Below are 26,699 nucleotides of genomic sequence, written 5' to 3'. Positions count from 1 at the left end.
GAGATGAATAGCTCTTCTCCTGAACAAGAGTGAAGGATGGCTAGATCATTTATCAGGGAGCGTTTAATGTTGGCTGTCTTCGTACCAAGCCTGATACATAAAAGGTCGTGGAAGTAAAGGCTTTCACAGCTGGGAAAATCCTCCCAGCCATGGGAGAGCTCCCTTGAACTTCTTGGGTAAAGCCTATAGGACCCAGCATGCATGGGAGAGTACAGATTGTCTTACCTCATCTAGTGCACGGGGACAATGAAGTCTGCAAAGGTAACGTGTTGTTGATGGAGAGCTGCGCGTGGAGCTGCTACTCCCAGCTGAGCCACCACCTCTGAAAGCCCCTTGGGGCACATTCACACATGCACAGTAGCAGAAATAGATCTTTTGGTCCAGAGAAGCAGCAAAGCCTTTGGAAAATGTCTCTCTCAGGATTGGTCATTCTGAACAGGGAAAAATCCAAGTATTTCCCTTGTCTCCTTGTTCTGTGGGAAGAATATATATATATTGATATTTATGCATATGTGTGTATATGTATCTTTATTCCTATGTTTACTATAAACTGATACAGCTTTCCTAGAAGGGCACAATATGAAAAATGGTGTTTGGTTCTTGGAAACCTTGAGTGTACAGGTCCCTCATACTCCTCGGAGTTTCTGGGTGTATTTTTTTTTCACCCATGGTCTTGTGCTTGAAGCAGAGAAGCAAACCACTTTCCCTTAAATACTGTCTGTTCTTTGCTGAGAGTCAGGCAGTATCAAAGGATACTTTCTAAACCAGATGAATTGAGTTGAAAGTAAGCTCTCAAGCTTCATAAAAGCTGTATATTTGCATGTTAAGGCTTTTCCCCTCCACCTTTTTTTTTTTTTTTTTTTTTTTTTTAAACACAATTTTGTGTTGAAAAGAGTTCAAATTCCAATACGAAGACGAGATAAAATGGTGTTGTGCCTTCTCTCCAATTTGGAAAAATTGCTTTCCAAGTGAGAAGACCTCCAGCGTGTCCTAGTGCTGGGAATAACATGACAAGTCCCCAGGTGCCTTGAAGTCAGTGCATATAAGCAGCCTGGTGAAGCCTGAATTTTAAGATGGCTGGCAAGCTGAGACCTCCCCCCTCCCCCCATGAAATGCCTTCCAAAATGGGGGTGCAAAGAGTAAGTAATCTGCTGTTATATCTAATTTACTAATGGGAGAATGGTGTTAGTGTTTAATGACTTGTGGCATGTGGTTTCTTTGCAAATGCTGGTCTCTTGTCCAGCAATAGCTTCCTCTTGCAAAAGCCCTGAACATGAAGGAAAATACAACTCCATATAGCACATCGACTGCTCAATTCCTTCCCTTGGACAACTTTGCAGTGCCACGCAGTGTGTGTGCAGTATTAACTCCCACCTCGTGCTTGGAGTTGGGCTTTAGGTCCCTCCCAGGGGTGCATCTTCTCTTCAGCCCTGTGCACCTACAGCTGGTGGTGTGATGAGGCGCTGGGGCATAGCTGGCCTCGCTGAAGAAGTAAATAAAGCTTCCCACAGGTTTTGTCAGTCTCTCGTGTACCCCACACAAGCTAATTGCTCACTTGACTTACTGTTCCTCAGTCTCCAGACAGTTTTGAAATCCGTGTGGCTTCAGTTCTGGGTTGCAGTAAAGCTCTATGTGCAATTGCTGTATCTTGAGCTGCTGTTTAAGCTTGTACGGAGCTTAACGGAGCACAAAGGCACGCACATGCTTGTAGGCTTGAGTGCTGTATCAAATCAGATTGAGCACCATGTCAGTTTTAGGAAGATTTAAAGGGCAGATTTGTATTTGCCTTTTTTTTTCTTCTCTTTTTTAAACAAAAAATCAATGTCTTGAAAGTACAAGGCTTCTTACTGCCACTAAGGAAAAGCCATACTTTCCGAGAGCTTACTGTCCTGTAAGAATTGTGGTGGCAAGGGGGGAAGTTTTGAGGTGGTTGCTTTTAATTTTGCTATTTAACTGCCATCTCCCACTGCATGCTTTAGACTGAAGAGTCCTTCAGTCATAATGAAGTATCGGCAGCTCCCAGCTCGTGCATTCGCCTCTCGTCTCGTTGTGCTCGGTACTCTGGATAATGCAGAAGCTGCTGTGTAAATCCTTGGCTTTGCAACAGAAATGCCATCCAGTTACTCGCTGACTGATCTTTATTATGCTTCATCTAGCTTTCTGATTTCATTGCAGATTTGCCAACACGTGGTGTGCAGGTGGCAGTAGCAGCCAGAGGTGTTTATAGGCACACAGTCACGTATGTGTTTAAATTGCATGCGTGTACATAGTAAATGCTTTCACAGTTATGAGTTACCATCATCTGCAGGAGTAGGCTACCAGTGTTTTCTTTGAATTGCATAAATTCTCAAGGTGCCCTAAACAAATAAGTGAATGAATGAATGGAAATGAATTGACTCAGGAGGCATGCATTGTAGAGATTGTTCAGAAGTGAACCGTTTGACTTGACAAGTTCAATTTTGAAAGCAATCTTTTTTAGGGCAGTGAAAGATAACAAGTGAGAAATCCGGCCCAGGAAACAAAAGAGACTCAATTTGCCAACTGTCGGACACGTGGCATTAACTTTGAACAAAATGAAAACCAGAGCCTCTGATGCTTGAGGCTTCAGTGGAGCCCAAAAGTCGGATGCACGTGTCTGAATGATGCAGAGGAGTGGCCTTTTTGTAGCAAGGTTGGTTTTATCTCCTCAAGTGAAAATAATGTAATCCATAAAGGTGACTTTCCTAAAGGGAGAACTTGCAGCGTAGGTGTTGAAACAAGTATCTTAACAGGTATGGAGAGGGATGAATTTTAAGTGATCACATTCCTCATTTCCCTGTGAAAACCTCCTCCTAGCTTTCATAGCATGATTCAGTTCAAATGCTGCTCCCATTACAGACTGCTTCCAATTTAGCTAGAGAAAAAAAGCGATGAGTGCTGAGAAAGACACTGTGTGTTGAGATATAATATTCTCTTGTGTAGTCTTACTGTGGTGCTGGGAGTGTCCCTTCAGGTCTCTTCCAGCCCCCTGTGCCCAGTGGACCTGTGGCTCTCTCTCTGATGCAGTGGCCTCGCTCCCAGCCTGGTGTGAGCTGAATGTTAGACCAAAACCTGAGCAGGAGCTGGGTGAATGGTTACAAGCTGCCTTAAACAAGTAAATAAATAAATAAAAGTCCAGCAAACGTGCTAACTTTGTCAATCACACTCCTTGAAGTGGCTTCCACAAAGAAATGAGAGCTTTCCCTGCAAAAGGGGATTTTGTTGGACTAGATGGTGTTAGAGGCCTTTTCCAGCCTAAATGATTCTATGATTTTAATTAAAACAAAGAACACAAAACCAAAACCCAACAGGATAGTCAAATGCAAAGGAAGAGAAATGGAAGGAAAACAGCATTCGGTGGAAGGTTAGATTTTTAATACATTCCTCTGTTTTCAGCAGGAAAAACCTCCTCCTCACTCTGGGGGAAGGTGTTTTGCAAGTCCCGTCTTGCAAGTTGGAAGTTTAAATGCAGCATCGCTGTGGGTGGCAGGTGGCGCTGAAAAAGTGAAGCAGGACTTAACCCATGGGTACAACCTCCCCTTAATGAAGGAAGTTTAAGTAAGACTCCAGTCCTGTATGCTGCCATTTTGATCTTCCTTCTGCTGGAGATTACTCTCTAGCAAGTTTTATTTCAGGATCAGATGATAAGCTATGGGTTTCAGATTGCTTTATGATTTAGCAGGTTGTGCATCCTAGTGAGCATGGCGGCTCGTTCCAGAATCAACTGTAGGGGTTGGAAAGGGACCTCTGGAAATCATGTCCAACCCTCTGCTAAAAGCAGGTTCCTTACAGGAGGCTGAGCAGGAAAGCATCCAGACAGGTCTTGAATATTTCCAGAGAAGGAGACTCTACGACCTCTCTGGGCAGCCTGCTCCAGTGCTCCGTGACCCTCACTTAGCCACATTTGTATGGAACTTGCTGTGTGCCAGGTTTTGGTCCTTGTCCCATCACTGCACACCACTGAAAAGAGCCTGGCCCCGTCCTTTTGCCTTCTGCACTTTAGGTATTTATAAGCGTTGATCAGGTCACCTCTCTGTCTTCTTTTCTCCAGGCTGAACAGAGCCACGTCTCTCAGCCTTTCCTCATAAGGGAGATGCTTGTATAAGAGGTACAAAGTGAGTTTCTTGTTTATATGCCAGCACTACAGGAGGAGGGGGAGGGGAGATGTTAATTAGTGGTACGCAGGAGTATGCTTGAAAGAGGATTATGGTGGTTTAAAAAGTGATTATGAATTTACTCTGCTGGCTTCCTAAGAGGGTTGTTACGTGTTTAGAGGGTATGGGATAGCCACAGATTGGTAGAAAAATCACTAGAACAATAAAAAAAGAAGTTTAAAGTATTTGGTATTTTTCTCTGTTTCTCTGAGACTAGATTTGGGTAGAAGGTTTTTGATAAATGGCTGTAAATGGATAAATGGATCCTGGTGTTACGGGTTCCCACTAGTAGCTCTTACTGTGCCATGTCGAAGAATCATTCCTGTTGCACAGGGACTGAAATTTGAGGCTGCTGCTGCAGAAAGCTACCTATGCTGATAGGCAGAGTGGAGGTGGAGAAAGTGGCTAAATAAATAGAGTTGCTTCTGCAAACTCTGTCGTTTTTCCCAGCTTAGGCAGAGAGGCAGTTTGGGCACTTGGAATGCCAGATAAACAAACATTTTTTTTCTGTTAGACCTGTGTGATCCTTAATGAAGTACATCTCACCGTGTTCTTGAATCTGTCTATGAATCTGTCAACTTTTTACCCTATGATCCTGTAGGTTACAGAGACAACTGTAGCTCCCAGCTGTGCTAGGCTGTATTGTGCCAGGGACTGTGCAGACGTACAGTTATGGGAGAGCCTTGCTTCAGAGATCTCACTTTCTGAGCAGATTAAGGCACTCATGAAATGAGTAAATGCAACTGATATCTAATGCTTTGATCTCCTGGATGCCTGTGTCATTTTGAACAAGGATCTCGTGTTCATGGATCAACAGGATGGAATTCATCCAAGCCGTCTGTCTAGCCTCTGCCAAAGGAAGTAAGCACCCCTAGGATGTTATCTCTCCTCTTACAGACACTATCAAGAATGGATTGGATTAATTGTCTGGGAAGTGCTTATTTCTCAGTGCTGGCAAGAGGAAGGGGAATAACAGGGAAAAGCTTAGTCTGGATGTCAGAAGTTGGATGACAGGAGTCTCATCCTGTTTGTTTTTTAAAATGTTTTTTAAAAGGTCAGAAATGGAAAAAGAAAACAAAAGTGCTGAAAAGCGAGGTAACTTGCAGAGTCACCAGATGAGCAATGGATTGAGAGAATCCTGTCTAGGGTTGCTTTAATCCCTGAAGCATGCTTTTTGTCTGGAGAGTCACACAAATGCCTTGCAGCAGCTGGGCAATCCTCTTCAAACCACAAGCACATGCGAAGGTTATGCCAGAGAAAACAGTAAATGAATTGTTCAGACCCATGTCCTGGTGGAGTGTAATGCAGTGACATGAGAGATCAGGGTTTCTTGGAGGATGGTATCTTATGAGCCATTTTAATCCTGTATTGTTCAGGAAATGTTCCTGAGATAACCCTGCACTCTCCCCTTCCTGCCTCTGGCAATACTCATTTTTGTCTCCACTTTCTGGAGCTATAGTTCAGTTTTTGCTCTGCTGTAGGTCATAGCATTGGCTAAAAATCCAGTGATTTAATGCAGTGACAAAGGTAAAGGAAGATATGTGGAAAGATCTGCCAGAATTGTACTGAAATGTGAAGAAACACTTCCACACGTTGTAAAGCCTAGCTTATTGCCGCATGGAGGAGGCAGCTACAGATGGTTTCAGCGGGGGGCCTGGAGAGTCATTGCACCTTAATCCTTCTCTGCACATCCTTAACTGGTCATTAGTTTTGTGTAATAGTTTATTTCACAGAAAAAAGAGAAACCAAAAGAGATCAGAAAGTGAGGGAAGATAAGGGTTTTCAGGAGTATACAGGCTTTAAAAAAATGTATTGTGAAAAGAAAACACTTCCTACCCTTCCCTCACACCATACTCCCCCCCCCCCCCCAAAAAAAAAAAAAAAAAAAGGAAAAAAAAAGAAAAAAAAGGCACAAAGTCATTATGGACATTATTGAGGGGAGTGATGCATGTGTTTGTTATGGCTCAGGATCAGCTTTTTCCTTATGGACCAAAGAACCTTTTCTCTTTTATTAAATGGATATGGATAGCGTGTGACAGCTCTGACATTGTTTTTTGAAATATAGCCGCTCGACGACTTTGTGAAGGGAGAAAAAAATCCTGCTTGATTTATGGGGAAAAAGCCTTAAGCTGTAGGTGACATTAGCAATGAAAATGTCAGGCTCTGTAGTATGTAATACATGACTGTGCTGTGATTTCACTGTATTTAACGTTATGGGACAATAACCAGGACTTCTGTGCTTCTGATTACTCATTTTGAATGCAGCTTTTCTAAAGAGAGTGACAGTTTGATATTCCTGGGGAACAAAGTGCAGCTATCTTAATGACTGAACTTCGGCCTCCCTCTACAGAAGTCAGTGGGATTTACTCATCTCCTATGGGAGAAAGATAAAGCCTTAAGGATATGTGCAAAGTGTGAATTTTCAGGAGAAAACTTATTTTATTGGCATCAGCTTAGTTAGCGATTTATTCCTGTTTGCAAGGACTTCTTTCATTTTCATCTCAAATCTGTTTATGCCCTGCACCAATATTTTGTCCTTCCACTTCTACACTTAATCTCTCTATATCTTATATATATATATTTATACGTATAAAAGATCTGAAAGCCTTCAACACAAGGGTAACATACTTGGTACAAGATGGCGGCGCTCCCCTCAGCAGGCCGACCTCCCCCATGGTCGGGGCTGAGCCTGAGGCTCTGGGCTGCACCGGGAAAATCCTGAGGGAACAGCTTGGATATGTGGGGAAAAAAGGGTGTGTTGAGAAATTGTGGCTGGGTTTGTGCACAGCCGGTGCTTCTCTTCATAGGGTTTGTGGTCCCTATGTGTGTTTGTGTACAAACAGACCCACAGGTGCGGGTCACAGGTAGGCCCATGGGCCTGGCCATAGGAAGAATGACCACCGCAACACATCCATACTCATTCCCCTCTTATGTGATGGTTGAAAAAAATGTTGTCGAGTATCTCTGTTCTTGTTCTACAACAAACGATGAATAAACCGAAAATTGCTTCCACTGTGAAGAAATCTCCCTGTTCTTCAGCAAGGATTGAGGTGGCTGGTGCAGACCAAGTCCGTGCAGGACCTCACAGTAGGCTAATAGATGTTACTGGAAGTGGCTTCATGCATCAGCAGGTTCATCACTGGAATTGCAGAGCTGAATGTTCAGCAGCGGGACAAGATCATCCCACATGTTCATTCTGCCTCTGTCATCCACTCAGAGGTGGCAGAGCACAGGAACAGGACAAATGGATGTGCCAGAATTTCTGAGAGATGACGGAGACCCGGGAACAGGCAAGTGACAGAGATGAGACCAACAAGTAATATTACAGTGACTTTTTGGAGTCACTTCTGACTCTCAGCAGATGACTTCACTGGAGTTAAACCCATGTAATGGACACCAGGTTATATCCAGCTGACAGTGGCCTTGCTGCTTTAATTTTTAGCTTTCCCCAGTGTTTTACATGTCAACATAACTACAGTATGAAGTCTAGTCCAGTTGGTTTAATACTTTTGGATAAGGTAGTGCACAGAGTTGCCATTAAATCTGCTTCTATTTCTGCTTTTTATTTTGGTATTAAAACACTGGTTCAATTCTGCTTGTTCGTTAAACCCTGTTAAGATACAGGAGCTGAGTTCTAATGAGCAACTTGGCTCATACAGTTGCAAGCACCTTTTATGGGAGGAAAAATGTCAGTTGGAAATAAAAATCCAGTCTCAGGCTGCCAAGGGCCTGTCATTATAAAGACAGTTTAAAAATAATAGAAAACATTCTCACTGGATAGAAGTTTTGAATGGGCTATGTGAACTACAAGTCTTCAAGCTGGGTTTCCAAAGTCACTTAGGATGAGTTTTATGAAGATACTGCAGTGTGTAGAGCTACAGGTAGACATCTTATGGAACCAACAAATTTAAATGTCATTGAGGGCCTCAAAAATATGATTTTCAAAAAAAGAAAAAAATATATTGCTATTTTTAGTGCTTCATCTGAATCTTTTTAATGAGGCACGGTTTTCCTGGGGAGAGGAAATATCATTTTAGAAAGTTGAGCTCTTTAAACTGCTTGCAACTGTACATGAATAATAGAGAGAAATATTACTACTGTAATTGCTCTGGAAAACTATACAATTAATTCACTTCTGAAAAGGAAAAGGGAAAATTGTAGCCAGTTAGAATAGTAGCACCATGTTTGAGACCAATGGGAAAACTGCCTTGGACATAATGATGATTAGCGATAGGATCTGTGAAGCTGGGATGTAGATGAGATTTCCACATTCCTTTGCCTAAAACAAATGTTTGGATTTCTTTTTCACGGGCTGATCTGAAAAAAAAATGGAGACTTTTCTCTTTTTGCGTTTCAACTCAGTGTAGCATAGCTACCAAATAGACAGTAGAATAATATAAATAAAAGAGAGCTAAAAATAAAGTGAAAAAGTCATATCCAGCCGGCTCTATATGAGCACTAAAACCAGAAATAGAGGATATTTCATAGTTTCCCTGTAGCATCCAGCAATGAAAATCAATCAGTCTGAACCAGGATCATCGTGTGAAAACAAACCATCAAATTGGAGTTAGGAACAAGAGCTGCAACATCCACAGCAAGGAAAAGGGGGGAAGAGGGTAAGCAGATGAATGGGGACATTTTACGTACGTTTTTGTGTGTGTTTCTTAGTTCTTCTATTCCAATAGAAAATCCAGTCTATACATGTAAATGTGTGCTGTCCTGCGTAGCCCAGTCATGTAGTACCTGGCCAGCACCTTAGCACTTACCAGACTCTCTCTTGCTGCCCCTCAGCAGGATGAGAGAGAGAACTGGAGGAAAAGGGAGGAAATCTGCAGGTTGAGATGAAGCCAATTTAATAAGTGAAGCAAAGCTGCACATGCAAGCAAGGCAGAACAAGGAATTTATTCCCTGCTTCCCACTGGTAGGCTGATCTTTAGCTGCTCCCTGTAAGGCAGGAGAGCCCCTCTGCATGTGGCAGTTACTGGGGAAGATAAATGCCACGTCCACAAGGGACTGTCCTTCATCCTCCTTTCCCTGAGGTTTTGTTGCTGAGCCATGGCATCGTAGTGGGAATGGTTAAAAGGAGAGGAAGGAAGCTGACATCTTTGAGTTCTGCATGCAGCGAGGCTCTTTACCTGCAGTATGCTGGTGGCAGGCAAACTTCTTCAGCTATAATTCACAAAATATCTGGGGCATTGCGAGAAGTGTAATGTCTGGACCAGTATGTAAAATCCTGCGCTAGGTACCTTAACTGGGATCCAGTAGCATGCACTCAAAGTGATTACTGAGTGTTTTAAATGTTTCTGCTTCCATATAAACGTTGATGGCATTACTCAGTGTTTTTGCTGCTAATTTAACAGCCGAGGTTCTGTTGAATAAACATAAATCCCAAAAGTTTGGGGGATTTGTTAGAAATTAGTTCCTAGTGCTTATGTTGCTGGCATGGGATTGCATTTTCAGCCCTTTAGCTATGGACAGAGGCCGTTTGGCTGGACTTAAGTCAGTTTAGCCTCTTTCATTTGCAGCAAAGAACTTTTAAAATCCTCAGCATCATTGTTGTGTTCATTTGGGCATGTTGAATTCCACATGCACGTGAATCTCGTGTTTTGGAAGTTGTAAAGAGGTCCTGGCTCTTAGAGGGCAGTTGCCCGTTAAGATAAAAGTACCGGACACTACTGCAGGCTGCTCTTGGCTGTAGCTGCATTCAAAGCACGGGACATAGGGCTTTTGATTCATATCCGAAATATGCATGAAGCATTTCTGTGGGTTACAAATCAACACTGCATTTCAATGAGACATTTGCTAATGTTTCCAATACTATTAAAAAAGCTCAACCGTAACCACGAGTTTGTTTTGTCATGTTTGGATTTATTTGCCTAGTAATTACACAGTTCTGTTATATAAATTATTTTTAACTAGAGCTTACACCTATGCCTACCTTGAATTTATTTCTTCCTGAAAATTCTTGTTTTCGGGTATGATAAAAGTATATAATAAACAAAGATTATTCTTAGCTGGTACAGAATCTCTCATATTACCAAAAATATGGATCTCTTGAGAGCTGAGTCTTTGTACCACATCCTTAATGCTTTACCCCTGCCAGCAATCTTAATGAAGATGATCTGTTTTTAAAGATCTGTTTAGAAATGCTATTTCAGTATAAGTTTTTATATTTCCTTTGCCTGAAGCAGCTGGTGTGCCCCTGAATCCTGGGCAGGATATTTGTCTCTGATATTGAAGCCACAGAGCTGTGCCTGTGTAAACACAATTCCAGTTGTTCCTGAATGCCCTAGCAGTGTGTCAGAGTTAGGTAAATCAGCTAACTACATTAATTGCTCCTACGTCCCTCGAGTGCTTCCACTTTGTGGGTTTTACAGTAATGTTAATATATTGTAATCCATTATTATCTGCAAAATTAAAATTTTCTTCCTTTGCATGCATCTGCCACTGTTAATTCAGAAGCTCTAATAAATGCATTAGAAGAGGGAAGAAATACGCAAAAGCAGGATCCCTCTGGGACTGTATAATTTCTCTTTTACTCATGACTTTTCATGCTGGGTTGGATGAAAATAAACAGGGTAAATATGCATGCAGCTGAAGTGAGACTACAAAGCAAAGTCGTAAAACCCTTTTGTAGCTGTTACACTTGCATTTATTACAGAAATAGAAAGAATGAGACCAGGTAAATGCAGTGATGAGCTGAAAGCAGGTTTCAAACTTGTGCCGAAGGGATGGGTGTCATGGAGAAGCCCTGAGTGGTGTCATGCACTGGAAGGGGAAATGACCCAGTAGGGCACACCAGGTCAGTCACTGTTATTGGGGAAAATGATAAACAGTCAGAAGGATGAGACTCGTCAAGGACAGAAGGGAAGACCTAGAGGAGCTGGTGTGTAGACACGGCATCTGAGGAAGAGAAAAAATGGCTGCATGAGCAGCTGAAGCTTTACAAGACCAATAATTTTGACCTGGTGCTTTATCACTGTTTGGGAGTTGGCCAATACTTGGTATGGGTTTCTCCTGCTAATTTTAAGAAGGCATTGGGTGATAGCAGACACTTAGGCTCTTGATTGCCTAACTTCAAAGGAGCAGGGCAGCATGTCATATGGGGGCAACCAGGGTGAGTCAGAGAAAGGTTTACGGAAATGCAAGTAATGTGAAGGATAAAATCAGGATAGGAGCGAGACAGTGAAAAAGAAGGGAAGAAAAGGAAGGGGAGCAGATGTTTGGGAAGTGTTACATTCAAAAGCTTTTCTGTGAGGCTGAGCTCAGGCAGAAATAGGAGAGGCTGAACTGCCTGGGGTGGAAGAAATGTTTGAAAGCGGTGTGGACATCCAGGAGAAGCCAGGAAGATGGCAGTACGTAGGGAGTGTAAAGGGAAGCCATGGGAGAGGCGTGTGGCAGAAGCAGCAAAGGTGCTTAATTCCAGTTGTTGGTGTTGCACTGTGTCCTGATGGGGCTTCCCTGGAGTTTCAGAGGAGATGCTGGCTCAGAACCGTAAAAGGAGCAGATTGTCACATCTGACAATCGTGACCCAGCCTCGCAGGGGAGCTTCTGGCTGCTCAGCTGAGGAAGGAGCTGCAGGGACCCTCGGCGGCAGAAGCGCCAGCAGCAGGCAGTGTAGGGCAGGTAGGAAGCGGGCCTTGCCCCGTGGGGAGGACGTGACAAAAGTCCTGTTGTTTCAGTGCGATTGTGTCTGCCCTTGGTCTAATCACTGTAATTAGTCCTGCTGTGCTGGCTGGTCATGCCCCATGGGACGTGCCTCAAAAATGTCCTCCTGGTAGGTGCCTGGAGGGCCCTGGGTTTGGGAGTAAAGAACAGTAATGCTGTTATTGTTATCTGCAGTGACAAGAGAGATCACAGCGAAGGAGGCATTGCTGAGTGGATCTTTCAGCAGTCACAATAAAAAGACACATGCAGAAATGTGGGTGAAGGTTATGAAGGGAGCAAGCCTATTGTACTTGACCAGAGGTATATAGTTATACCAGGGCAAGGTAGCCCATGTTGAGTTATTTGTCCTGAGGTTTCTGCCTTCAGTGTATGTTCTAGAGGAAGAGTTTAATTCTTCAGCTGCTAGGGTGCTTACAAATACAGGAGCAGGCCTGTAAAGTTCAGTGATAGAGTTTTTATGCAGACATAAAGCAATTGTAGTGAAATAAAGACTTTTTTTTAGTATCACGAGGCTTAAAAACATGTATGGCCCACAAAGCCTTACAAATCCCTCTTGGTTTTCTAACATGCAGCAGTATGGGGCTCTGCAGAATAAATGGAGCTAATCGTTTCTAGAAGCTGGTCTGATCCATTGCTCGAGAAGCTGAGAGCCGGGACTTGTTCCCTTGAGTCAACTGTAAGTCCTTTCTTCTGTCTTAAAATGCTAATAAACAGAGCTGGGGAATTTCATGGGTGTTTGTAAAGCTTTGTGAATCGCTGCAACGAAAGATTGTCCTTTACAAAATACAGTGTTATGCCTCGACTCCTGTGGGGTAGAGTGCCCTACTTTTGTGTGTATTAGACTTAAGGGCTGAATAGTAATTGTTGGGCTTGAATATTTGCAGTGAGTTGTGGAAGAGGAATGGTACAATAGATAAAGTTTTCCATTAGTGTAGGTAAAGAAACAGATGTGCATTTAGTGAACATAAATGCATATTTGCCAGTCTTTCAAGAATGAAGAAAAATGGTATTAAAGTAGAACAAAGCAACTTTTACTAGGAATGAATAGAGCTTCTCCGTAGAAGTAAGATAAATATCAGAAAACAAATAACTGTGAAGCCCCTCAAAAAAAGCCGTGCTGTAGCAATGCTCACACACTTTGCTCCTCACGTCCTACATTCATTAAAAAGCATCAAACGCTGGTAATGTGCTTTCAGCAACATCTGTTTCCTGAGCTCTCATTAATAGATGCTGATCTACATTTAGTTACATTATTGCCTCATTTCAGAGCCCTCAGTTTTCTGCTCCTTTGAAGAGCACGCTAGCAATATTTTTGGTTCGGTACTTCATCAAGCTGTAGTTCCTCTTCCCCTCCCACTGCCTTGTACATACAGTGCAAAATGTTTCCTGCAAGTTCAACAACCGTGCTGGTTTATGTGCAGACTGAAGAGTTTAGTGAGCAGAGGAAGGGCTTTTAAAAAGGAGCTCTGATTTTTAAAAGTAACTGCAGCAATGACAGCAAGATGGCCCGTATCTATCGTCCCAATGATTTCTTGTTTTAGCCAGGAAAAAAACCACATATTCTCCTCTTTTAGTACATTAGGCAAGTTTGATGCTAATGTAGTTCTGATGAAATCAGTAGCAACATGGTGCTATAAAATAAGTATAACATAATGGAAACAAGTATAGTGGTCCTAGTTGCCAATTCAAAGAGCTAAACTTTTTGTGTGAGCGGTACGTTTGGTATTTTTGGTCTGTGATTGAGAGTATTTTTTTAAAGAGCTTTAGAGTACTATAAAAGCACTGTGACTTTTCCTAACTTTGGCATTGCAGAGAGCTAATGCTGGTATCTAATTGATGACTTGGACACCACTACATTTTCATTATGTATACAACCATCACTGGTGCCTTATCTGTAAGAGTAATTTTGGCAATAAGCATTAAGTGATATCATCACTCTTCCAAATAGTCTCAGGAGAAGCCAAAAGATGATGTCATGTCTAAGCAGTCCTCTAATCCTGGAAATATTTTTAATGTCCTGATTTACATGTGTGAAGAATCAGTCTCCATTGAAGCTGTATTTCATCTTGTGGGCTGTCAATTTTTCAAGTTCAGCAGTAGAAATTAGTACTTTTCAAGGAAAAATACGCATTCTTTAAATCGATCTCTGTATATGTGGATACATACATAGATTCAGCTGAATGTATGTAAATATATATGGTTTAGTTTTTATCAGTCGGATGTTTTATGTATGTGTCCCAGTCCTAGAAAAAAAAAAAAAAGGCCAGATTGTGTCAGAAAGGTTTCTTGGATCGAGAGGGCTATGTTGTGATTTATTTACTTGCTTATTTATTAGAACTTTTCTATACCAATAGCAGCCTTAATACATTGCATTTCTGCTGCCAAAAAATGTTTTTGCTGAAAGAGTTGTTTGTTGGTTTTAATTCTATGAACTGGTATAAATCCTACCAGCAAAAGACAATGGCACTGCTATAGGCTGCACCTGTAATATGAGAATTAGCTGCTTTGGTTGTAGCAAGGTGGTTGTGCTTACAGAGTCATACCAGCGAGCCCTTTCTGAAGCAGACCTTGCCCAAGGCGTGTGCTTTATTTTACATACTGTGAATGGTTTCATTGATTTTGGAAATTACTTGTAAAACAAAATTTTGGCCCACACATCCCACAGACTTCAGTGGAGCTAGAAGCCACCTAAGGGGCATAAAGCATTTTCAAACTCGGGACTAGAGCTGATTGAATCCCTGAGGCTATGACAGAGGTAGAAATTGAACTTCTGATATTGAAGAAGAGGTGAGAGAGGCTTGTGGTTAAACTGTGGAAAATATAGCAACGATATTGATATTTCAGCAATGTTGAAAGAGAGAAGGGAATGAACAGAGGCTTGCGTAGTAAGAAATAGCATCGCCAAAGGGGATGGTCTAGGAAAATAAATGGCCATTAAAGTGGCATTTTGGATAAATAGCTGTGGAACAAGATTGCATTTGTCAAGAGAGTTTTATCTCTGTCGATGATATGATGCTATGGCTGGCCCATTAGCGATGCTGTGTGGGAAGCGTCTGCCTGTCTGCCGTGCTGAGGTATAGCTTAGATACAAGATATAGGAATGAACAGTGAGCTTCAAGATGAAGATGATAGTCAAGTTATGGGCTGGTACAACAGGAAGATGTTGTTATTGCTCACAAATCGTTAGGAAAGAAGATAATGGGTGGGAGAGGCTTGAGGAGAAAATTAAGATATCTGCTTTAGCCATGATGAGTTTGTGGTAATTGCTAAGCACACATCAAAATATAAGCAAACAAGCTGAGATTCACATTTGAACAGAAGGTGTGGTATTTTGTAAGTCATCAGACTAGCTGAATTTTGTTTGCAGATGAGATGAAATGCGGAAGGAAAAGAGAAGGAACAAAAAGGACAGAGGCTAATGGAATTACAGAAAAAAATTGAAACGTATGGAGCTTGAGGAAAGTTCAGCAGAGGACATGCTAAAGGAGTGCTTAGAAAACTAGAAGGATTTAGGAAATGGGATCTCAGAAGCCATGAAAAGAAACAGCTCAACAGCAGGAGCATGGCCAAAGCTACTGAAGGACCTAACTAAGAAATCAGAGGTGGTGGTAAAAGTGGCTTCCCTTGACTCTGAGAGCGTAAAAAGATGTTTCTAGGCTGCATTTGTTGGAAAAGAATGCTGAATGGTAGCGAGCTCACATTGGCTTATGTATCCTGGCATGGATTTCTCAAGATGGGAGGAACTGGTGTATTTGTATTGTGAAGGGGAGAGTTAGAAGAAAAAAAGTTGGCTTTGGGGGAGGTTTGAGAACAAGAAGAGATCACCCTGAAACATGAAGTTGGTTAGTGTTGGAGACCCTTCTCGTGCAATCATCAGTGATCAATCCCCTGAGCAAGAAAATTAATTACTCAAGCTGTAAACTAGACTTTCACTTGGGCTGCTGTTTTAACACTGTGGTCTACAATTTATCTCTGAGGAGATCTTGGCCCAATGAATTAGACTAGTTTTTGTGATCTGTTTGAGTGAACGTGTGTGTGTACCTTGGTGCATTTAGAAAACTTTCATTCTGGCATTTGGAAGCTGTGATGACCATGTACGTAAAATCCTGCAGGCTGAAACAGGGTAAGAGTAGTTTCTTCCTGATGTCATCCATCAGATATTGCATGGGACAGGCAGAGCTGCTGTAAATGCCACATGAAGCTCGCGGGAATTATTCCATCCCTTTCTAGTATCTTGGGTATGTGTTCATGCCTTAGACGAAAATGCTTGTCCTGCGTCCCAGGAGACACATGCGCCCGGTTCTTCAAGGCCACTTTCACAATCCCTTGAGCAGTATCGCTGGTGCATGTTAGATTGCTTCTTTTGTTGATGTTGTCCTTTTTGAAATATGCTTTACAGAGATTTAACCAAAATTTTCATCACCTCAGAATATTTGGCTTGCTGTGTTCAGAGGGGCCAATTCAGGCATTACGTTACTCCTGATGCAGATGGGGACCTGTGCTAATAAGTTGAAACCACTCATAACACCATTCAACACGTGTTCCTGTTCCATTTTCTTTTCTCGAAGTGAAGGCAATAATGGGCTGTCCTGAAGTTGTTGAAAGTGAAGTAGATGGCAAGAGCTTGCTGCCTATGTGCACCACTGTGAAAACGCAGTGACTGTGCTCTCCTGGCTGAGCGTACTCAATGCCCGTTAACATTAATGGGATGTGTCTGTGCTTGGAGTACAATGTACCCTATAGCCTCTGGGTAATAGAAACCCTTATCTTGCATTTCCATATTGCTGCATGGAACAAAAGCCATTGTACAAACAAATCCACCCCATCCCTTCATGGGTGTTTTCGCTTGCTTCTCTCTTCATGAGAGCTAATTTGCAATGAGACAACTGAAGGCTGACAAAAGAGCTTTGTTACTTTCTGCTAGCTTAAAGAGACACAAGGAGAGACTTCTTGACATGCTGCCATTGCTGCCCAGACCTTTTCTAAGCTTTATCTTCTCCGGATGCAGTCTGTGAGGTAAAAGTCACCTCTCCTAAAAATGCCATATGCTTTCCATCGAATGGGATCTCTACCCCCAGTTAGATTGCAGCTCCTGATTTATGAAAATGTCACCATCTCTGGGTAGCTTCAGACAGCTCTGAATTCTGAAAAGCTGTAATAAGTCCTGGTATCAGCAGAGAAACCAACCTGAGCACCTACCAGCCCTCCGTTTCTGTTTGCTGCCCCACCACTTGTATCGGGATGACTGTCAGTGGGGCATTGTGAAACTAGAACATCAAAATGATGGAGACTCGGAAACATGGCAGAAAACATGCCCTCGCCTGGAAGGAAAGGGAAGTGACACTGTTTATAGTAGATCTATGCAGCAGGACAGTCGATTTTAAAGAGCTGATGGACCACATTTGGTGCGTGTAGTTTAGACTAACTCTAGTCTAGTCTAGTGAATGCCTGTTAGCATCTGGAATGCATTCAGCATGCTCCTGAGGCTCATCCTCAGGTTTCATTTCATCCAAAAGAAGTCAGTCCCCGCTGTGCACTGAGGTGTGCCCCAGGCTGACAACCAACAGGTAAAAATCGGGGATGACTGGAAAGTGTCCCTTCTTTTCTGAACTGAAACAGTAACACAGGTTTTCTAATACAGATTTGGCGAAGGTATTAGTATTAACTCTGATAACTTCTAAGCTTACAGCCATCCGCTCATGACAGTCACCTTAACAGGCGAGGAGAATGAGCATCACTAGAAGTCCACAAAAGCACAGGCAGCTTCAAAAGTGTCAGTTACTCTTTGTGAACAGTGAAATTAACCTCCACGGAACTATACGCTGCCTATCAGTTCTGGTATCCAAGCTACCCAACCCTATTCCTAAAGCATAAGAGAAAGAAAATAGGATTATACTGACTTTACAGATTAGTTTGGAAGCAGAGAGAGTGTCAGTTAAATGATTCACCCAAAGTTAGAGAAGTGGCTTTTGTCAGAGCCAGGATTTGAATCATAATCATCTGAATCTCAGCCTGGCGCTTTAGCCACCGAAATGGAGTGTTGCTCTGGAGAAGAAAAGCCTGCAGTCAGACTGAAGTGCCATCGCTCAGTCACAGTTGCTGCTTTGTGGAAGTGACTGGCCAGAAAAATGAGTGTTAGCCAAATGTTTCTCATTTTTGTGTTTGTGTGAGAGAAGCTGTACATGCTCTAATTTGGTAAAAATGCAACTTCATTTCTTAATTAGAAGTTGTTGTTATCTAAAAACTTTGCAGCACTCCCACATGTCTCCTGACAGCTTGGGCTGCATGGCACAGACAAGCTAGGATGGCTTTAAATGTCAAAATATGCTTTTCATTCTTGTGTGTATATATATATCAACGCATTATCAAGTAAAATAAAACCCTGCAGTGTGACAGATTACGTTTCTTTAATTGCCATCACTCTTCAGATGAATTTATGGCTGTCAAGGGAAATTTGCACTTCTAGAAATGTTGGAAACCTGAATCATCTAGGCTGAAAAGCAGGCCAGGCCTTGCTCTGCATACCTCTTGCTGGAACAGTGCTGGAAGTGGCTGAGCTGATTTGAATACATTTGGTTTTGAATGCTTTCTTTTGCTCTGCTAATTATATACCGAGCTGTATTTCATGCGGATCTCTGACTATCTTCCTCAGCTTTTGAATTCTGTAATACAAGGAAAGTTGGTGTGTTTTCCAGGTCCAAAATTTGCTCTTGTTCTACTTTAGGACAAGATGTGTCCAAAAGTAATTTCGGTGTGTAAAATCTCTCTGATTGGTGACTTTTGTACAATTATCAAGTTTGTTAAGAATAAAAAGAATATTCTCTGCTTAAGTGAAAACCTTTACAGTGCCAAAATAATTACTAGAAAATATAACTCTTGTGTGTATGTTTTCAGTTGTAAAACCTGTAACCAGTAGGGTAGTACATCGTTCCTGCTTATGAATTTGAGGATGTATAGGCAATCTGAAATGTCAGTGTCTCTTTAAAGGATAACATAGAATTGCTCCAGCCAAAATTGACAGGTGGATTCCACTTCAGTCTTTACATTTTGTGTTTGTGCACGCGTGGGCATTAATTCTATCATGTTTCTCTTCTGAAAATAAGCATGCTCAGATAGAAAAGTAAAGGGTGTTTAGAAGTTTATGAGGGCAGAGGGCTGAGTAACGGAGGGAAAGGGTTTAGTGTGGACAATGTCTGAGTAGAGGTATGTAACATCAAGTCCCACAGTGATATTGGGATGCAAAATAGCTACAGTGGGTAATAAAAATGGGTTTTGCCAGGTGTCACCAGTCAACAGTATGTCTAACCCGCCCACCCGAAGGGAGTGGATGCTTAGGTGAGTAGTGTGTAGTTCCCTAATTAGAACAGCTCGAGGAGAATAGCAAAAGCTCTTTTCTCCACTACACTGTGCATTGGACAACAGTATAGCAGCCACATCTGACTGAAAGGTCATGCTTCACAAGGTTAAAATGCCCTTAACCAAAGGCAGGAGAGCAGGGAAGTTGTGTTTGCGAGCTCAGCTGATGGCTGTCAGCCATGGTGCTCCTCTTGCCTGGCCCTTCAGGTACTTGGCAGCTAGGCCGGGCCCTGAGCTGGCCACACATGTGGTCCTTTGAGCTTTTTGTAGGGACAAGGGGGAGTTCTGCTGCCTGCAGCTTTCTCTTGGCAGGGCCTGAGGCCTCCCTCGATGGATGGCCCCTGTGTGTGGGCCCCTCCTGCCGTGTGGGCCCCGGCCTGCCTCAGGGGTACAGCCCCGCGCGCGGGGCCCTGCCAACCAGGGATCCCCCTCACAGCCCCACAGCTCCCTGTGGTGCTCCCTCTGCCCTCCCTCAGAGAAAGCTGGTCCCCAGGGGATCTACATGTAGTGCTTAATTTTAGTTTCTAGGAATTGTGTCTTAAGGAGGGGGAAGCTTTTCTAACTAATACGTCTGCGTGTGCTACGCAAAATGGAGGGCCCGAAAACCTGTGAGTGGGAAAAGCAGCACTTGAATGCATTTTCCTTTCAATGAAGTATTTCAGAGCATGTTTGGGACTTTGACTTCTGTTTTCATGAAGAGAAGATGATTTTATGTGGTAAATATCTGCTAATTTTGAAACTAGCTCTATCATATTTTCCCTCTTCTCTTCTTGATTTGTGTTTTCCATTGTTTAGCACATGTGGAGAGAAGGATTTGTGACAGAGGCTTTCATTCAGGGATGTGGCCTAATTAAGTAAGTCTCCAAAATAAAGGTGATCTATAAGAAAGTGATGGCCTTTGAGTGTCCCACACCTGCTGCAGGAGGCATGGAGGCACTGACTCCCACCCTGCCTGGGGTTTGCGCTCTGTCTGCAGCTGTAGGAGACAGCAAAAATGTACTTTCAGTTATTGTCAAAGAGAGCTGGAAATGGCAGTATTCTACATGCAAAGTCAGACTGGGGGGTGGGTTCAAATGGTCGTAACTTCTCCAAGTATTTTTCACATCAATGTGGATATTCAGCTAAACAAATCTTAAGCATATGTTCCAGCCACGTCAGAAGTTTTATTTGTCATTTTTATTTAATTTCTTATTTTTGTTGTCTTATATTTATGTTTTCCCATCTCTTTCTTCTTTTACAGAGGCTTCAATAGACCATACTGCAAGGCATAAGCAAGCAGCAGAAACAAAGGTGAGTATCTTCTATTCCTTTTGATGATGTATGTTGTTCTAGTGCTGTCTTGATTTGGATGTTTGTTTTCCTCATTATTGCTTGTTTGGGATGATGCATATTTATCAGAACCATCTGTATTGTGGCATGCCAGGGTGATGGAAAGTTATCTCCTTTACAAAGGCAGAAAATAGATGCTTCCCATTTTGTAGGAGCTGCAGGTTACATGAGATTTTGTGTTTTACCAAAGCATGCCTGTATTAACTAGGCATCTGTAAATATTTCACTTGAATCTATAGGGAAAGCATGGATATTCATGAATTGTATTTTTCCATGAGGAAAACAAACAAACATGGATCAGCTGTTGACGGTTCTGGGAACATAGCGGTATCACCATTGTCATCTGCCTGCCAATGTCTGATTGTAGAATGAAGAGCATATTTCTAGGCTTAATATAATGTTGTGAGGGATCTTTGAGACGGCAAACCTAAAACTGATGGTATTATTAGGCTTTGTGGTACTGCATCATGTGTCTATTAAGCAACGCAAAATGATGTGTGAACATCATTTATAGGTATACCATAACAAAGTTGTTACTAGGAACCGCTGAAGGATATGAGAAGGGGAACTAGGGAACAAAGAGAGGTAAACTGAAACAAAGATGACTCGACTGATGCCTTAACCATAAATGTGATGCCTCAACCATAAATGTCGGCAACGACTTTTAGCTAGGCAGAGATCTACAACTGCTATTCCAGACAGCTTTCCTCCCATCCATCCTTCTAAGGTGTTTAATTTTGAGTTTTATTTATTATTGAGCATCCTTTTATGTGCTGTGTAGATCTAAAGTCTTATATTGTCAATGAAGGGTCCCAGTGGGGTCATTAAAGGGGCCAACCTTGACACTATTTTATTTATTTATTTATTTATTGTTGCTATGACTTAATTAAGAAAGCTCAGACTCTGGAAGCCTTAAAATCATATGGCTTGTGTGTGAGCTGGGCCTCTGCCTTGAGAGATGCTGTTTAAATGGCAGTTGCAGGTAGGGAACTGCAGGCAGGCAGCAATGGTGCACCAGTGTAGCCTGAAGTCTCCTTTAAAAGGCAACTCAGCTAAGCCTGGTCTTTGCTGCTGCAGATGTACCCCATTAGTCAGGGATTGTTGTATTTTCTGTCTTTTGGCCTTCCTGGATTTATGTACCTGTTTAGATACTCTGTTGCCTTCAGAGAAAATCTGTGAATTAGAGGCCACACATAGAATTGCCTTTATCCTGTGCTGCAGTTCCAAATGCAGATGGATGCCCTCCATGCACTTAAAGCAGCAGTCAAGCAAACTGGTAGGTCACAACACACTTCTTCAGCCTAAACTGAAAAAGGAGTGACTAGCCTTAGTTAAAATGCAGCCAGAGCCTCTAATACTTTAGTATTAATAGTGATGCTGTCCTTGACCAAAATAGTTGTTAAATGGGGAGTAAAAACCTCTCCGTGTTGCCAAAGTTGTAATGAAAACAGTGGAGCTGTCATAAATATGATGTTCTCAGCTAAAATGATTATGGCTTAACAATTTTCCAATGCATTGCATTGGGTTATTTCCAGCACATTGAGATCTTAGCGCTGTAAAGGTTTACTACAAAATCTTGACAGTGAGTTGTTATCTGTGCTGGAGGAAAAGGTAGGCAGTGTTTGTGAAATCCACTCACATTCTTTATCCACCTTCTTGATGTTGCTTGCATGCTCATTTGTTGTCATTATTCCATGTGTCTAACTCTCTCAAGAAACACTTGATCCAGTGTTTGGCTGCAGATTGCAAATTCAGTTGCTGGTGTGATGGAAACTGCGTGAACCTAACGATAGTCATAGCCTTTAAATACACGGGCTGTATCCTCAGCCAGGATAAATCCATGGCAGTTCACAGAACAGGCTGGAGCTGGGCCAGTCTGTGGTGCTTAAGCAGCACAACGATGCATCTTTGATGCAAATTACTACTTTTAGGAAAGACTGGCGTTTACAAGGAGTCAACTGTGCACAGGTTAACGTTGAACAGCAAAGCAGCGCCAGAAGCTGCATTTGACAGATCTTTGTGAGATGCCAAGGAACTCGGGGAAAACTTAAATACCAGCCTTGGTAATGGTGCTAGAACAATAATAGTTGAGAGGATGCACAGAAGTGTTTTATTCCACATGGCAAAATGATTAGTACTGTCACGTTACGATTCACACAGTGGGAAAGTCATTCACCTCTCCGTAGCTCTGATTTCAGTTTGTCTTGTCTCAGTAGCAGAAGCTGTAGCAGTGGATGGCTCCAGCTTTCCTTAATTCATGATTCTGTTTCTTATTGCTCCAGAATAGGGTTTGAACATTCCTTGGTATGTTCCCTAGGGGGATTCCTAGTGGGCTTCATAAGTGAAGGGAGAAACAAGCATGTTGAAAGTTCTTCTGTTAGCCTGCAAAAGTGTTGCCTTCTTTTTCATGTTTGCTTAGTTTGGAGTAAAGGAAGAACAACAATTCATTTCTCCCAAGGCCAAGAACTGCATTGAAGCTAGGGTGGCATTAAGAGCCTGCTGATGAGTCTATGACTGTATGGGGCACCCCAGAAATAGTGGGCTGCAAATACTGAATAGTGCTTGCTTGTTTATCTGGTGGTAAAGAAAGCTCTTTGCTCTAGAGGAGCATTCCCATTTGCAGTTAGCCAGCGTACCAGGAAATGTCTTTCACATCCGTAGGTGTCCTCTGCATCTCAGTTGAGGGGAAAAAAAGTAAGGTAGCCTTGGCTAGCCTCATGAGAGAGCAGTACAGAGGCCCTGGTTGTCACCTCTTGCTTTGCGGGGTTATTATGATGGGGCTCTGCGTTTTCTTAGTTCACTAGGTGCTGAAGAGCCTTTCTGAATAGATTACAGTTATGAAGAAATAGTAATAATAAAGTATTTTCTGCATTCCTGTGACTTTTTTTTTTTCCCCCAGACAAGATAGACTGCACAAGCTAAAGAAATTGGTTGGTGTATTTATGTTATTGCCTCTTAATCAGTGGCTTTTTCCAAGCGTGTAAGTGAGCCAGGTACATAATGCCTTTGGAATCCCCGTGCGCTATAGAGATAGTGCTCACTGCTGACACCTTAGCGGTTGTGTGTGGGTTGCTTTGGTGGACTAAAAACATACGTGAGGGAAGATTTTTCTTGGGGGATATTAAGTTTTAGTAAATCAACTGATTACGCCTAGAGAGAACAGACAAGCTTGGAGAACCAGTAAACCTGAGGTAAATCCTCTTAGTGGAGTAACTGTGATAGGAACACTTTCAGGCGTTGTGTCCTAAGAACAGTTGGATTCAGGTGCTAAATGCTCAGCACAAAGGGGTGTGTGCGTACACATATACATGTATTAAAAAAACAAACAAACGAAACCAATTAATTATTTATATTACTATGCTGTTAGGATTATATTTGGTCCTCTATTTCTTCCCATTTTGTGTTCTAATGAACTGGACTAGGAGTAGTTACATGAATGTAGTAACACAGGCGCTATGACATTCCTTGTTTGTATATATATTTTTACAGAGATTGCTGACATTTTAGCTCTAGATGTAGGAGAGTGAAATAAAGAAAAGAGGCAAGGGAAAAGATGGAGAGAGAAAAACAGGCAGTGATCCAAGAAAGAGTTTAGGGGAGGGCATCTGCAAGAATTTCTGAAAGAAAACCCCAATTTGATGTATTTTGCATTATCTGACAAGTGACATATAACAATAAAAGAAGCCAAAATTAAAGGTAACCACATGGGAAGTGGGCTTCAACTCTGAATTTAGCGTTGGCATTTTCTGTTGCTGATTTGACATTTTATTGTTGCAGGGAATTTGGTGTTGTTTTTGTGAGTAGAATTAAGCTTTCCTGCTAGGATACGGAACAGCACCACACACCCCCTCAGGTTTCATTGATAAACAATTCTTTAGTACATACAAAAATGAGCGCCCTTAATATTCCAGGCACATCCAGTTTTGGCAGATGCACCTTTTTTTGGCGACAAATTCAGATGATTTATATATTAAAGAGATGCGTTGCAGTGTCTTGAATTCGTGAAGGCAGACGGTTCTGAGTCGGACCGACATCTGGCCCCCTGTCCTTTTCCAACAGCAGCTCGGAGCAAGTGCCTTAAGAAATGGTAAAAGAAACAAGACAACATACAGTATTAATTCTTGAGTGCACTTAGAAGCCATCGAGCCATATTACAGCATCAGTGCAAGCCCCAGGCAGAGGCTGCCACTTAGTACTTCCAGTTTTCCTCCTCTTTGAAACAGGAGGAAGTGCAAACATTGCAGCTTGAGCTTTTCCCTTGTTTGCATCAGTGCAGATGAAATCAGTTCTTGGCCGCTGCCCCGTTCTGTAAGCCTCTGGCCCCAAGGAGCAGGTTAGACCTCTCAAGGTGCTGGGGGTAGTGTTGAGATGACACGAGTGCACATGAAGCCTGCACTTAGCAGCTGTCCTGCATTGTGATTCAAGCCTGGCTCCCGGTAGCTGTACAGCTGTTTCTCTCTCTCATGTCTGTGCATTTTGGATGGAAAGCGATGACAGCTTCTTATGACTACTAGCTCCTGAGGCTACCGAAGAAGAAATAAGCTCATGGTTGTGGGTGTCTTGTCTGCATGCAAGTGCAAAAGGATTATCAGAAAGTTAGCTTGGGATTGAAGCCGGAGATTCACCTCCTTTTTCAGAATCTTTTTCCCCTCCTTCCTGTGCCACCTCCCCTGAGTGGTGCTGGAACGTGAGGGCAATTACATCAGCTGCCAGGTTATTCCCCTCGCTTTCTGTTTAAGGGAGATTTGAGGCTGGCTGTACTTCTTGAAGAGTGAAAGAAAGACGTTGACATGCCTCTCAGTTTCTGCTTTATACCTGCTGTTTTAAATAATTTGATATTCTCCCTGAACACTGAAACTAAAATCCGTATATTGGTTTCCGATTCCTTTTTCTGTTAGTCTTCAGGTGCACAGACTGTTTAACACCAATGATCAATAGTTTCATCAGAGCTTTTTTCCTTTAAGCATATAGGATCTTTATGAAAAAGTGATTTATGATTTGGGATTAGACCTGAAAATGTCTTAAAAGATACCTTGCGTGGTACTAATTCTCAAGTGAGGTGAGTAGTCTGGATTTTCTAAAAGGAAAAAAAACAAACAACAAAACAAAACCTACAGGATGGTTGAAGTTGACACTGCTGCTAATTTTTTCATTTGTTTCTTCTTCTTCCTCCTCATATTTTAAATCCTCTCTGGTAATTGTCATGGTGACTGCTACATTACTTTTGGTGGCTTCTTTTGATACCTAAAAATTGTGGTTTTGTGTAGCTGTCTTTTTTTTTTTTTTTTTTGACCACTGATCCCAAGCCACTTCCATAAGGGATAAAATCAAGGACAGAGGGGAAAAGATTGGCATTTAAAAGAAAAGGTGTAAGTAACTATTTTAAACTCTTCATTTAGAAACAAATCAGCAAATGTTGAGGCCCTCACAGTTGGCCTCAAATTGCTCATCCCAGTTTGATCAGTCTTTCAGCATCTCTGTATGAACTGCTGAGCGCAGGTGAGAGAATGGTGAATAATTTCCTAACTGAAGTTGGCAGTCTCCAAGGGAACATGGTTAAAAAATCATGGAGGTGATCTCGGCGCCTCACCTTTTGGTTTTCACAAAGTTTGAAGCTTGCGAAATAAGGTATTGAAGGCAGGAGGGATTATCAGACAGCCTAAGGCTTTTATTAATGTAGTTCTTTTTTTCTTCCTTTGAATTCTATTTGGTAGTATGCAATGAGAACTGTAAATATCCTATTGGAAAGGAAAGGGGTTTATAGCAGGCTCTTTCTCTTCTTTGTGAGAGCCAGTAATTTGAGGCACCGTCTGCTCCTGCTCTGGTAATTATTTAGCAGGTAGGCAAGATGGACTTGTTAACTTTTAGGTGGAAAGCGATAGAATATGTGAAGGTACTTGCGCAGGGCTTTTGTTAACTAGTCTTATTCTCCCTTGGCCTTTTGTAGCTGATCGGGCTTCTGGTGTCTTGCTGCAAATGAAAGGCAGTTCTGGAGAGTCAGCTCATTGCAGAAATAGCAGAAGGCTGTTGACTGAGAATAATCTCTCATGGAGACACGAATTCACAGTAACAGCATTTCTTCCGCTTTATTTCCCACAGCGCTAGGCTGAAGTGGCTCAGCCTTCTGGACATTACAAGCTTGTGTTGCTCCTTTACTTATTTAGCACCTTTCCT

At 42.2% G+C, this 26,699-nt stretch overlaps 1 protein-coding gene across 1 annotated transcript in view; it reads left to right on the top strand.

Moving 5' to 3' along the window:
- TSPAN4 (tetraspanin 4) overlaps positions 1–26,699 on the top strand; it is a 391,065-nt gene that overhangs the window by 143,386 nt on the left and 220,980 nt on the right. Inside the window, exon 3 of the mRNA XM_084287506.1 lies at positions 20,437–20,486. The gene's annotated coding sequence lies outside the window, so the exon portion shown is untranslated. The remainder of the gene's footprint in view (positions 1–20,436; positions 20,487–26,699) is intronic.

Source organism: Netta rufina, assembly GCF_964035555.1.
Source record: "Netta rufina genome assembly, chromosome: 5".
NCBI lineage: Eukaryota > Metazoa > Chordata > Aves > Anseriformes > Anatidae > Netta > Netta rufina.
The sequence above is the reverse complement of the archived record's forward strand: the minus strand, read 5'-3'. Positions and strand labels throughout refer to the sequence as shown.